Source organism: Balaenoptera borealis (assembly GCF_965194805.1).
Source record: "Balaenoptera borealis genome assembly, chromosome: 8".
NCBI lineage: Eukaryota > Metazoa > Chordata > Mammalia > Artiodactyla > Balaenopteridae > Balaenoptera > Balaenoptera borealis.
This window is the reverse complement of record NC_138865.1, coordinates 65,364,733-65,378,624: the sequence shown is the minus strand read 5'-3', so window position 1 is coordinate 65,378,624 and position 13,892 is coordinate 65,364,733.

Genomic DNA, 13,892 nt, shown 5'->3' with positions numbered 1-13,892 from the left:
CTTATTACCAATGTTCATGACTAAATATACTTACCCTGTATAGAATGTATTCTAAATGAGAAGAGGAAGACAAGTATCGATAAGAAGTCTTAAAAGGGAAGACTGCCTTGTCCTATTTAATCAGCTGAGTCAGGGACAGTGCTGGGCAGAATTTTCTTGGCTGTCAGTTTGAAGCCTGTGAAATTTCTTTCCCTATCCAGGCTCAGTCATTATTTAAAATCATTCAAGTCAATGTCACCAGGCTCTCCTGAGAGAAGCAGGCAATGGCAAAGTCCACTCTTGTATATAACTTCTGTAACTCTACTGTCATGCTTTATTGAGTCTCTCAACCAAAAATGTCCTTTAACTGGACACTGGGTCTGGCTTTACATACATATCAGGTAAATAGCTACCCAACTGGAGAGATTCAAGAAGAAATTACAACACCCTCTTGCTTTCCATCTTTCCATAAGCAGCTGAAGTTGCAACATCCCTAAAGGAAGCAAAATCCAACTGTCATCTGGGAAGAGAGAGGAAGGACACATAGCAACTCAGTATCATATCAGCTTGAATTTGTTTATAATATCAGCTGATATATTGTGTCACTCAAAGTGGTAGGAAAATGGGCCACAGACTGGATACATTTTGATAATGGTGATGATTGAATGAAACACAGTTCAGGACAAGATCACAGACTCTTAGGATTAAAGGAATCCTCAGGTTTGTTTCATTTTCTGCCTAAGACCATGTAGTCCAGGGATGCTTAATTTAAGGTCTAGACTTTAGGGGGTTTACAACCCCCCTAAAATAATATGCAAACTTTATAGGTCTGGGCAATTTTTGATAAAGAAGACAGTTAATAGCTTCCATTAGATTCTTAAAATGGGTCTGTGACTAAATACGTTTAGTCACTGAGGTCCAACCTCATCCCCTCCCATGTGTGAGTTCTTACAGCATCCCTCCCTGTGCACAAACAGTCCCGTCAGAGAACCCCTCCCTCCCTCCTCCTGCTCCCCACTTGCCCTTTTAGAAAGCAGCCAGTTTAGTGCCAGCTTCTCAAACTGCAGTAAGCGGAACCCTGCGGTATGTGAAGAGGGATGGGAGGCTCTAAGATAAACAAGAACCATCTTCCTTGGGATACTTTTGCTAGAAGATTTGGACAAAAACTTATTTTAATATTTAAGAACAAATCTCATATATGATGATAGAGCAAGCAAGTACAATTTACGTGACTTTGTAAGTTAAAACATGAAGCTTACACTCGGCAGCTCCTCTGGGTTCTGCCCATTCACCCTGACGCATGATTTCACACATCCTGGGGGATATTCGAGGTGCTTTGGTAGAAAAGTTGCAGAGGCACCAGTGTATTAAAAAGGATACAGATTATACAGTAGAAAAACCTGGGTTCAAAACCCACCTCAACCTCTTATTAGTTCTGTATCTTTGGAAAAATAGTTCTAGCTTCTGGGAACCATCCTTTCCTCAGTTATAAAATAAGGATAATAAAACCCCCCACTGAGTTGTGGGCTTCAAGGAAATAAGGACTGAGGGGTGCCTGGCTCACTGTAGGCCACTCTGCTTACATGAGCTGAAATTTGCCTCCAGGAAACTGGTCTTAGTTCTGTCTTCTGGGGTCTCCGGCCTACAGATATCCATCTTTTTCCTTCCTCCAGGACAACCTGGAGGAAGTCACATTAAAAAATTGTGGTAAAATATGCATAACATAAAATTTACATTCTAACCATCTTAAAGTGCACAATTCCGTGGCACTTAGTACCTTCACAATGATGTGTGACCATCACCATTATCTAGTTCCAGAATTTTTCATCACCCCAAATGGAAACCCTGTACCCGTGAAGCAGTCACTCCCCATTCTCCCTTCCCTCCAGCCCCTGGCAAACAATACCCTGCTTTCTGTTGCTATGGATTTGCCTACTCTGGATATCTCATATAAATGGAATTCTACAATACGTGGCCTTTTGTTTCTGGCTTCTGTTTTTCTTGAGCTCAGAACAATGAAGGGACCAAGGAGAGCTTAGGTGAAAGAAAGGCAGGAGAAGCGCTAAGGGATTGAGAAGGGCAGAGACAAACATATTTGGCCTCATATTGTAGCCCCAGGTCCCCACTTTTATGTCTGGCAAAGTCCAGCCCTGTTGCTGCGGGCTCACAAGGCCTGGCACAGGCATCTGTGCCAGGCATCTGAACGTCAGGTCTAGGCCTGGGGCACCATCAGATCCAAGGTCGGCTTGGGCAGCAGGTGCTTGGGAAGCAATCTTTCAAGCCTGCCGAGTCCAGCTGGATGCCATGCGCTGTTTATCCTTGTATGGCACAACGGAGCCTCGTTATAGGAATGGCACTTGCCCAAACATTCACAGGAAAGGCAAACCAGACTGGCCTGGCTGGAGCCTTTGGAAAAGCAGAGAGGCCACTCATGTGTGCAGGCAGCGAGCTGCATGGGTAATTAAATCACTCCCGAGGAAAATCTTGTTTGAGCACTAAAGGTCACGGCTATGATTTGTCTGTGATTCTTTGTCAATACGGTTTTCTAACCAAGTACCACATAAAGAGTCCATTATATGGGCTTCGGGGCTGCCTGCTCGCCCAGGGATGGGAAGGGAAAGATTTGTAGGCCGGCCCTGTTACAAGCACCCTCCTCGAGGAGTCTGCCTTTTGTTGACTCAAGTCCTAATTCATGCTGGGGGGAAGTTAGTGTAACTAGAAGTTTAGGGTCTCATAAAAGGCTTTAACTAGTTTCACAAAGATACTCACAGATGGCTGAACAGTAAACATTGGAAAGGCCCAGCGCTGGGTGAGAAGTTGGGAGAATGGAGCCTGAACTGTGTTTGTGTTTTGCTTTAACAGTTCCAGGTTGGTTCCAGTAAATCACTGGGTTAGGCCTGGGGATTTGTGTTTTTCCCCAGGGTCCTCTCTTGTCCTTTCTCACACAGAACACGTAGAGAAACCACTGAATCAAACTCGGACTTAGGGCTTGAGAGTTGTAGGCATTTTCAGAGGCTCTTTGAGGAAACTGGTGTTGGATGACAGCTCAAGCAAACTGGCCCCTCTGTGGGAGCAGGAACGCCAGTGAATCACACAGCCTTGACCATGGCAATCCAAGCCCTCAGAGAGAAAGGAGAGTTCCCATTGCTCAAGGAACAGCCCAAGTGCACAAGCTTCTCCTCCTATGGAAACTCCAGCTCAATCCCCACCTCCTCCATGAAGCCCTAAATAATTTAAAGCTTTATTTTTCTCCCGAGTAAAGTAAGACCAGGGCAGGTATGGCAGCTTAATGATAGCATCAGAGACCTAGGCACCTTTGACCTCTTTGCTCTTCCATTCTTTAGTGTGTACACCCTGTTTTAGCTGGGACTATGTTTGTTGCATTTAGTGTAAAAAAATAAAAATATGTGATTTTTTCTCTTCCAGAAAGAAGTCTGGAGGCAGGAAGTCCAGTTTGGTGATTTCTTGATGTCACCAGGGATCAGACTCCTTCTAGATTATCACTCTGCTATTTCTGGGATGAGGCTCTCATCCTCAGGGTCTAGGATGGCTGTCCTAGCCATCAGATCTTAGTTCTAGGCAACGCAGTGGGGAAGGGGAAGGGTACACTCTGACTTTGTTAATGTTAGAAAAAAACAATTTGGAAGCTGGGGAGATGACAGTGATGACCAGTAGTTGAGATCAAACTAAGATGAAGTGGTAATTTTATTGATTTATTCTAAAGTGTATGTAGAAGAATGAGCCCACAAATGTGTGATCCCACATTTGGAGCCAGGATGCTGGGTTCACATCTTACTTGGTAATCATCGTGACCTTTGGCCTCAATTTCCTCATTTATGCATCAAAGGGATTTGATTTTCCAAAAACCAGACCATGACGCTGGGCTCCCTTGGATCAAGGATGTGGAGAGTTTCAGGATGAACGAACCAAAATGGGCTTACTGGCAGGTTAGGAATCCACTGAAAGGAATGAGTCCATAGCAAAATGCTGGGTGGAATCTAGGAAACAGAGCCAGCAAGGTAGGACAAATAGCATGTGGGGCTAGAGATGGTAGGCTGCAGAGGAAATGGGAGAAACAAGTTTGGAATTGAGGTAGCCAGAAATCACAGTACCCGGGGTCAAATGAGCTATGTAAGAACTAATTCAATGCAGGTGGCCCATCTGCCCAACATCCCTCTTCTGCCTGAGCTTTCTGGGTCTGGGAGAAGTCCTTGAAGGGGGTGGAAGCTCTCAGGATAGGGCTACACGGTGCTCAGATCTCTTACAGCTCTAAAACAGCTGTGAGTCTAAGTTGAATGAAGAGGTGATAAAGATTCTGAGGAAACATAGCTGGTCTGGGAGCTACTGCCTTTACCCCTCAAGGCCTACCTGATCTTGGGTCGGGCCACAGGCTTCACTGGCTCTGGAATAAGAATGGGCAAAACTGATTTCAGGATATTCAAAGAAAAAAAAAGTTCTCTCTCAGGTGGAGACAAATGGGTTAATCCAAACCAAAAGACCATGGAGAATTTCTGAGACGAATTGTGCTCATCTGGCTTTTAAGACAACCTTGTGTGGTGTTTCTCTCTAGTTCTTGGGAAAGAAAAGATTGGGAGAGAGTGAGCAAAGGCAAAGAAACCTTGCAGAAAAAAGTTAAGGGTTGGATTTTAAAATTCCATACAGGCAAATATTCTGTGTTGAGAAAGACAGATGATTTTTTAATGTTTTCTGAGGATACCAAGAGTTTTTCAGACGCTCTCAAGTAAGCAAGCATAGTCAGGTGGATGCTTTCAAATAGTTTCTTCAGCTGTCCATGGGCTAGGATTTCAAAAGTGTCCAGAAATCACTGTGCTCTTTAACCAAATTCTCAGTAATTACTCTGCACGTAATATGCACTAGTTCTTGATACTCTTGTATTTGATTTGATTGATGGCATGGGTAATAGAGAAGCAGGAGCAGGAGGGTAAAACTGAGGGCTGTATTTCCCGCAAGAAACTAGCCCCCGTCTCTCGGGTGATGGGCATTTATCCTATTGTGGGGGTGGGGAAGCTGGGAAGAGAGGGTTTCTGAAGGGGCTGTGGATCAATCCAACCTGCTGAGCTGAACTGTAATCAGCTCAGCCGGAGGGAATTTTCTGGTACGATGAGAAAAACAGAGTAGTGTAGTGTTTCAGACAAAACTAAAGGGCATTTTTATTTGCTTCTCTCTTGTATGTCTTGTGACTATCAAAAAAATAGAATCAGGACGTGTTTTGGCAGTTAGAGACTTCTATACTTCCAGGTGGAGGCAAATAATTTAGTAGGAACTATTTACAGCAGGTGAAGTCTCTTTTGTTCATGTTAGGGAAAACTACCTTGTTGATAAGGTAAATAACAAATGAGTTCAAGGACCCTGAAAAAGAATGTTTTGAAGGTTTTCAATATCTTGAAAGTTAAATCGTCAAATGCTCATAATTTAAGATATATTAATTTCACCCAGATTATAGTTCAAAATATGTAGTGAAGAAACAACATAGATTTTCTCTAATTTGCAAAGCTTAAAAAATTGTTTGAGGAAAATATGGCAATATGCTATTTGGGCAACTTTCTCCTAAATGGAGAAAAGCCAGTGAACAGGACGAAGGCTATCTTCCGTGGCACATTTTCAGGTATCACAGTGTATGTTGGTTATTTTCTTTAAGGTTGCAAGGAAGATACATGAATAAGCGAATGAATAAAAGGTGATTTCTGTTTTCAAGAAGGCAAGATGCATACAGAAAAATATAACATATGGCTGCGGAAGATAAATGCTAATTGAGAAGCCTCAGTTGTGTTCAGAGCTTTACCATCTGCCTGATAACCCAGAAATAGAAAGTTGGGGTCATCTTTCACTTACCCCTTTCCCTTGTTCCCTACATGTGTTCCCAACTCTGGGCCTTGATTCCTCCCCCTGGCATTTTCTCCACCTCATCCTTCCCATCCCTCAAGACCAAGGTCATATGTCGACCTCCGCACAGAGACTTCCCTGATGTCCTCAGTACAAACTAACTTCTGAGGCTTAAACCTACTTGCAAAATTCTAGTTGATCTAGGGTGGACCACATGCAGACTGTCTTTTGTCCGAGTTAGAGAAAAGAGAATAACAGAAGGTTTTCTTTTCCCCTCTAAGATCAGAGCTGAACTGACTCATTTGACCCTCCACCATAGGCATTTTCAGGCCAGTTGGTCATACCCTCGTACCTCACCTGTTCGGTAGGAAGAATAAGAAGCGGTAGATGTGCATCTCCTCAGAAGAATCCTGGGCCTGTGGCCCACAGTAGGAGGGAAAGGGAGGGGGAGAGAAACAGGAGAGAGAGAGACAGAGAGGGTGAGAGAATGAGACAGAGTAAAAGACAGAGAGAGAGAAATAGAGTGAGAGAGAGAGAGTGAGAGAAAGACAGACAGACAGAGACAGACAGAGGAAAGAGGCTGGGATGGGCCCTATCCTGGGAGGGAGCAGGTCCAAAGCATCCCACTTTTCCAGCTTCATGACAGAAACCAGTACGGCAGGATAATGAAATATTGGGACATATCAGCTATTGTGTTTCTCCGGCACTTAATTCCTGTGACCTTTGGTTCTTTACCAGTCAGCCAGTGGCTGACCTTGCTTTAGTACTCCAACAGATGAGAACCTCAAAGACCAAAGAAGCAGTGCTTGGCTTTTTGAAACTCGTGACAGAAATAAGAGTCATGAGAGATGGAGGTGAGGGAAAGCTTTAGGGTCTGTGTGAATCAGAAGTAAGAGGCTGGGGAGATAAGCCAGCTTCATCCACCTGTCTAGACCAGAGAAGGACTCCTGGGCACGAGGCAGCAGAGGTGTAGGGAGCTGGGTAGCTGGATTCTGGGCAATGACTGAAGTGCCGCACTTCTGTAGGGGTTCTAGGATAGAGTGGATCTGTGTCTTGCTACTCAGGTGAAGCCCAGGAAAATGTCAAGCTTCTCAGTTCTCTTGTCCCATCCAGCTTGGCACATGGCATGTCTCTCAGCAAAGGGAACCTGAGATGGGCCCACCGATCTCCCACAGCCCCAGGGTGGCATGGGAAAACACCCCAAAGCACCCCTCTGCCCTCATACTACCTTAGAGAAGGCCTCTCACTTATCAGAGAGAACAGTGGGCCAGAAGAGGACTTGAACGTGGTCATCACACAGGGAGATGTGACACTTCCGGGAATGCCAGGGCAGAGAGATACAGGTGACAAGGACTGGAGCCAATGCATACTCATCCCAGGGAAGGACCTTGTGCAGAGGTGATGGTAATTGAGGATGCGATACCTCCTCCTCATCAAAGGAGCTCTACGTAATTCAGGGGGATGTGGACACAAATATCTGGACAAAACCATAGAAAGAAAATCCTGCTTTGCCTGAGCTTATCCTAAGGTGAAGCTTCTCTTACCAAGCAGGGTGGTTTGAGATAGAAATATAAAACTAAAGAAAGGTACATTTATTTGTTCATCTCAGTTTGTGGCCTAAAACAATTCATAACTGCTATACAAATTATTATATACCCTTGAGTGTTGTGTCTCCTCATATACTGGCGGAGTAAACAGCCCTACCTATTATTAGTACAAGTGCTATTAAAATGCCCTTAAACCTGACCAGCTATTAGTTCTCTTTGGAGGTGAGCTGAGTTGGGGGGTGGAAAGGCGGAGGAGACTTGAGCCTCCACTAGGGGCCACCAGACACCACAAAGCAGCAGATTCTGCTCTCTGATTCAACATTAGCCACTTCTGTGGAGTTCTTGCAAGCCACTTAGCAGAAGAATGTGTCATACTGAGTCCTAACCTAAACTTGCGCCCTATCCTCTATTTGCACTGAAACTTTTGGTGCAGGATTAGGAGGCGCTTTGCTTTTAGAGAGCTTTGGTGAAAGATTCTCCTTGAAAGGATGGAATGCTTCGTTGCTGAGAGCTGTTTTTGCAAATCGTTCTTTACTTACAGAGAAGCTGATAATTTAGAAACCACTTGGCACAGTCTCTGGTATCCTCAGAGACATAAGTGATGACTGGGTTCTCAGTAGAAACTCAGGGGGAGAGTCTTTTTCATTGGACTTCTGATTGATTGCATTGAACTCTCGTCAGTTACTGTGAGAAGTTCCCGGTTTAGGGAACAGCTGGGAAGATGCTTTACCTTTGCCTGTTTCTGGGCCATGTAAACACTTTAAAAGCCATCTCTTTAGCACTTGGGAACCTCATCAATTGGATATCTCAATTTGGATTTTTAAATATGGTCTCTGAGTCTTAGGTGTTAGATGCAATGAAAGTGATGGGTAGCTTGGAAATGCTCTCCTGTCCTGCTGAAGCAAGCAGTCAGCATCCTTTCTGTGGCAGACCCAAGGCCTGCCATCCTCTTAAAAAGTCATCTTATCTTAAAACCAGATTAAAATCCTTCAGCAGATCCCCACTGAGTCCAAACTCCTTAGCCTGGCAACTGAGGGCTTCCTTAGTCGGAGCTGACCTTGATGTCAGGTCTTACCTGGCATCCCCTCATAGCCCGATACTCCAGCTATGGGAAAATGAGTGTTGTTCGTGGAACACACCAGGTTTTCCCACACCTTTGTGCTTTTGTTTATACTGGTGCCAGAATATCCTTCCCCTTTGTCCATCTGGTAAATACCCACTCGTATTTCAACACTCAACCCCTCCCTAAATCCTTCCCTGAACTTCTGAGAAATCCCAACTCTATATCCCTTATACCTCTGCTGCATCCTGTTTTATAGCCTCTTTAGGGCTTTGTTGGAATGATTTGGTCATGTGGCTCTCACCGTTTCTATGTCATAAGAACTTTGAAGGCAAGAACTATGTCCCAGCTAGCTCTGTGTTCCTAATGCCTGCTGTCTAATAGGCCTTCAAGAAGTGTTTATTGAGCAAATGCAATGTGCTTCGATTTCTGCAAAAATCTTGTAGTACTGCTAGTTTAACAGTGGTGCCAGGTAGCTTTTTTCCAGTAAGCTGGGTGTGTTATGCTCAGGAGAAAGATTTCAGCTCAGGATTGGAAAGATCATGGTGCTGTCCAATCCTGAGTTCAGGTCAAAGGAACCACTGAATTATCACCATCTAAAAACTGGGAAAAGGACTTTATTGTAATTCATCATGTATGGTTTCTTTTAAAGAGATTTTATTGCCATTAGGGAGTCAGCCAATCAAGACTACACCCTCATCTGAGAAGCTCCAAAGAAGCTCTTGAAATTAACTTCTGGAGAAGCCTTGCTTGAAGGGCAGATTCTAAGCAAACTGTGACACAGAGGAAATTTGCCTTTACCCAGCAATTTTTCCTCCTCTCTGGTTCCCACCCTGATCTCTCAGACTGTAACTAAGAGATTCAAGATGCTCCTTTTGAAGATCGTTGACTCTCTGAATACCTTTGATTATTAATACGCCTTACCGTGTATTATAATCACATGTTTGTATGGTTACAGCCCTATGAGACCTTTGGGCTTCTGGACATCAGGAAAGTATATCCTATTTACCTTTATATCCTTGGGCTCTATATAGTGCTACCATAGTCAGCACTCAATAAATGTTAGTTGAATAAATGCCTAAATAAAAAGTATACAGATTTCCTACTTCCTACTATGTTTATGAAGTTTCCTCAAATTTTCCTGGAAAAGACTTCGCCCCTATAAATTTTAGATTAAGTAAAAGAACACAAAACTTAGCACACTTTTCAAGATTGCCCTAATTTGCTAGTGGAACCAGAAGATTTCATACCCTCCATCTGTGGAGTACTTCATAGTTTAACAAGCATAGTCACCACCTTTTCTCTTATTTGGTTTTTCTCATGACCCCGTGAGATGAGTGCTACTCTCAACATTTTACCAGGGAGAAAACTGGTGCTCAGAGAGGTTAGTGACACCCCAGAAGTTGCACAGTTAGCAATTTCCTGAGCCAGAGCTAGAACTTCAGTCTTTTGAAGATAACTCAGTGTTCTTTTCAGTATAATACACCGCCTTCCCAGCTTAGTCACCTCTGGGCCTAGTGAGGTCTCTGATGGTAATGCAATACCAATTTTGGTTGCAAATTTAATTGAAATATTTTAAAACACGAGACTAGTGTTAGTGTTTTCCATTGTTCTAAGAATTATGTAGTAAATCATTGAAAAAGATATGCTTGTATTTCATGCATAACGTTAATAGTATACCTACTGCAAAACAGAATTGCTAAAATACTCTTAGCTCTCTGCTGGTACAGTGTATGCAAAGCATGCTATATACTCTCAACTTTTGACTTAAACCTAACATAAGAGCAACGGAAAAATTCAGTAAGTGAAGATATCTGCACCCTCTTCTAGTTGTGTATTTGCTCTACCTATAGTATTAGGCAAATATGAAACTTTGTCATATCTATGCAATGTTTAACAATGAAATGCTTGGGAAAATAGCAAACCAAATACATCTTGTGCAGTAAATTTGGAAATCTGACTTTTTATAACCTTAGGCTTTGTCAGATTCTCTACAATGCTTCTAAATCCTTTTGCTTTATGGTTTTCATATATCTGCAAAAGATAAGTGTATGTAAAATTGGATATTTTCCAGGCAATGTGTCTTTCATTTGTAGTTCTTGAAGAGCTCAGCTATATGCAGTAATGTATTTATGTTTTAGAATGCTGACTATGGAATAAAGTACTACACTTAAATATACAGTACCTCTACCAACATTCCTTAAACTATTTGGATAAGTGTGGTTGTGACTTTTATATAATTTATTGTGTTCTGTCAAATCATACTCATAACTCCCACTTTGTATTTTAGAAATTTGAAAACATATCTTATTTCTACCACTAGAATATGGTTTCCTTGAGGGCAACATCTGTAACATTTATAATCGTGTTTAGCTACCAGTAGCAGAAAAGTTTACTAAGGGGCTAAAACAAATAGGGATTGAATTATTTCATAGAACGATACATCCAGAGGAAAGCAGTTGCTAGGGTTGGTTAATTATATCACAGCAAATTTTGCTGCAATTTTCTTGGTCTTTTCCTCATGCTTGTTACCTCATGGTTGCAAGAGGGTGACTATCCCGCCAGCCATCAAATCACCAGTAAGGGCAGAAAGAAGAGGAAGTTAAGCAGCAGCTATTTCTATCCCTTTTGTTTCTCAGAAAACTGCCAGTAGACTTTGACTTATTGTCTCCTTAGCCAGAGCCGTGACCTGGCCACTCAATTGCAACAAAGGGTGGTAAAGTGGGTATTTAACGCTTCTGGCTTTAATGGGGGAAGGTGGCAAGGCAGGAGGTGGTTGAGAGGGACCAGCCAGCCGTGTTCGCCACCGCGTCCTCTGTCATCTCTCTGAATCTCCTGTAGCCCTAACACAGTGCCTTCAACTGCATAGTTATTTCAAAAGGTTGAAATCACTTCAGTATAATCCAATTTAGTAATTATTATGTTGGCCTTGTTGCTGCAGGTGTTCAGGGGAAAGGAACTAATGTGAGTACCTGTGATGTGCTAGTAGGCAGTCCACATGCTTTGAATCATTTAATCCTCAGAACAATCCCCATTTTACAGCTGAGAAAACTGGACCTCATGTGGATTAAGAAGCTTGAGGCTGTAGCTAGTGAGGTGAAAAGACAGTTTTCAAACACAGATCTGAGGCCAAAGCCCAAGCTACTTCTACTCTACCACACTGACTATTGAATGATTCAAATCACCTTGATATGAAGATGATCCTAGTATACTGGCACATTCTTGATATTCCTTATAATTGTGAAATGAAAAGTCTGACTCAATACTGTCAATGACCTTCTGTGATAAAGTAATAGGCTGTGACATCATTAGTTAGATGTTCTAAACTGCATTTGTTTGTGAAAAAGTATGTCTGCTAAGCAGAGGTTAGGTGGGCTGCCTGAGTTGGGACTGAGTGAGAGGTAAGGTTTATACCAGGTTCTGCTACATCTAGGGGTAGAGGCAGCACATCACCTTGGATTTGACTTTGTTCAGGGAAGGTTCATTTGCATGGGGCCTCTTAGTTATGCAAACTGAAGGTGAATACATACTCCTTGCTCAAGGAGGGCAGAAGGACCTTTGGTTGCTTCCTTTAGACTGCCAGGTTTGCAGAGCTGACCACTGGGGAGAGCTGGCATGAGTCCAGAGCCTTCAGGGCAGGAGGCGCCGAGACTTCAACCCCTGCTACTGAGATTCGTGTTAAGGAAACTGATTCATTGGTCCATTGGCAGAAGATACCAGGGGATCAAAAACAGTTCCTTCAAGGGAAGTCTGAGGTGGTGAGCAGAGCCAACGCAGCATGTGGCAGATTTAGGAGGCCTCTGGTAGGGTGTCCTAATCTGGGGAACAGGAGTGAGTAAATGAGTAGAGACTGGGAGCACCAGGCCTCACCACAGCGTGCAAAGCACTGGTAGAGCTGGCAGGACCAGTCCTCCTCTGTAACATCCTACAGCTGTGGGAGGCAACAGCAGGAGTGGCCTGGCAAATTCTACAGTTCTCTGCTTGCTTGGGGCTTGGTCATGACAACTTCCCTGGGGACTGGATGAGCCCAGGAGCTTTGGGGTGAGCTGTGAGAATCCAAGAAGGAAATCCCCAATTTGCAGCTCCAAAGGGTTAATGTAGAATCTGAAGTCATGCTCTGGAGAAGAAAGCAACTGTATTTTACAGAGAGTATTGTACATAGGTAATACCATGAAAGTCAATGACATAAAAATACTGCTAAGTTGAGGCTCTGCTGAGGAACTGAGATTTTTCTAGGCCTTCAGGTGGAGGCAACTAAAGGCACAGCTAGATAATTTGGTATTAAATTGTTGGGTCTGTAACCTAGAGGTAGAGAAGAATGTTAATGAAGACACCTTTTTAAGGAGAAGTGATTCCTGATGCAGATCGACACTACAGAAACGAAGATTACGGAAGACAAGCTGGGGGGTCAGAGTGTGTGTTCACACAGAGAACGTAGAGTGACTAAATTGATAGGAAACAAGGGATGGAAGAGCTGGGAGCAGAGATTAATGGGGCTAACTATGTAATTTATTTGTGTTTGAATAGGTAATAGGTTCCCATGTTCAAAATTCAAATGGTTTGAAAGTGTATAATAAAAAGGAGTCCATTCCTGTCCCATCCACTCAGTTCCTTGTCTTAGAGGCAACCAAGGTTTGAGGCCCTTACACACCTCTGGAGAGATATTTTATGCATATATAAGCAAGTATGTGTGTGTATGTGTAGCTGCACGTTTTTACACAGCGGTTTTATAGCATACATAGCCTTCTGCATCTTGTTTAAAAAAAACTTAGCAATATGATTTGGAGATCATTTCATATTAGTACAGAGGGAGCTTTGCCATTCGTTTTTCTTTCTTTAGAGCTGCAAACAACCTATTGCTGGCAGTGCCATACTTGAGCCAGTCCTCTCCTTAAGGACATTTTTGATTGTTGCCAATGTGTTACAATGATTAATCTTGAATGTATATCGTGTGTGTGTGTGTGTGTGTGTGTGTGTGTGTGTGAGTGTGAGAGAGTCTTGCTAGAATAAATTCCTAGACAACCATGTGTTTTAACATGAAGATTTATTTATAAGGATCCTGACTCTGTTCTCTGCAGCTACTAAACAGACCAAGAAGACCCCAGCTTTAGTTATTTAGTTATTTAGTTATTTAGTTTAGGGTTTAGTTGAACCTAAAAGCCTTCATTATAATGGTTAACAAGAAGTTCTGGAGAGCCACGTTTGTTTTCCATCTTTCCTCTCTGAGACTTCCTAATTTTCCCTCACAGTCTGGGGATGGATGACATTATTATTTTCAGTCTGTAGTGAGATAGCAGCCTAAGTAGATACCTCTAGATCTTCTAAGATTGGTGCCTCTCCCTCTCCCACAGTCTCAGCAGGTAAAGGAGATGTTTAACTTTAAATGCTCCTACTCCAAAGGCATCCCCTTCATTCAGGTATAAGAAAGAGGCAAAGTAGAGATTTTGGTAACAAGGAGGGTT